The following is a 525-nucleotide window of genomic DNA, read 5'->3' on the forward strand; positions in this document are numbered from 1 at the left end:
ACAGCCTGGTTTTCTCTCCAGTCTATCGGTTTATCTGCCTCGGCCCTTCCACCCTTCTCGCGGCTATTATTTGTGAGGACCGTGCTGGAGACACCGCACACACGTGCCCCCGTTAGGACGCCGAGTCGACCGCCTGGGAGCACTGAGGGACCCAGCAGACAGAGGCAAAAATGAAACAAACAAATACAAAAAAGGAGGCCAGGCCGGGGTGGGGCTCCCAGAACCACCCCCTCCCCGGCCCTGTTCTCCACCTGAATCNGAGGCAGGCGTTTGCCTTCCCAGCCGGGCGCGCTCGCTCCCAAGTCGTCTCCGGGAAAATAAAGAAACCTCACACAACAGCCCACACCTTCTTCCCCAACTATTGTTTCCTGCGAGATCCTAAAGTTTCCCTGTAGCTACGTGCCCCTCGCCAAGTTTCCCGGGCGCAGGACGGCGGGTCCGGGGCGAGCTGCGGGCGCTGCCCGGCCCGACCGGCCTGTTTGGGGGTGGGGGCACCCCAGGGCGACGGAGGTGCCGGGGGACGGG

The 525-nt window shown here is 63.0% G+C and overlaps 1 protein-coding gene across 1 annotated transcript in view; it reads right to left on the minus strand.

Annotated features, from left to right (window-relative positions):
- The window catches only part of MXI1 (MAX interactor 1, dimerization protein), a 78899-nt gene that overhangs the window by 77868 nt on the left and 506 nt on the right, over nt 1-525 (minus strand). The gene's annotated exons all lie outside the window — the stretch shown is intronic.

The sequence above is a fragment of the Crocuta crocuta genome, unplaced genomic scaffold (genome assembly GCF_008692635.1).
Source record: "Crocuta crocuta isolate KB4526 unplaced genomic scaffold, BGI_CrCroc_1.0 scaffold328, whole genome shotgun sequence".
Taxonomy (NCBI): domain Eukaryota; kingdom Metazoa; phylum Chordata; class Mammalia; order Carnivora; family Hyaenidae; genus Crocuta; species Crocuta crocuta.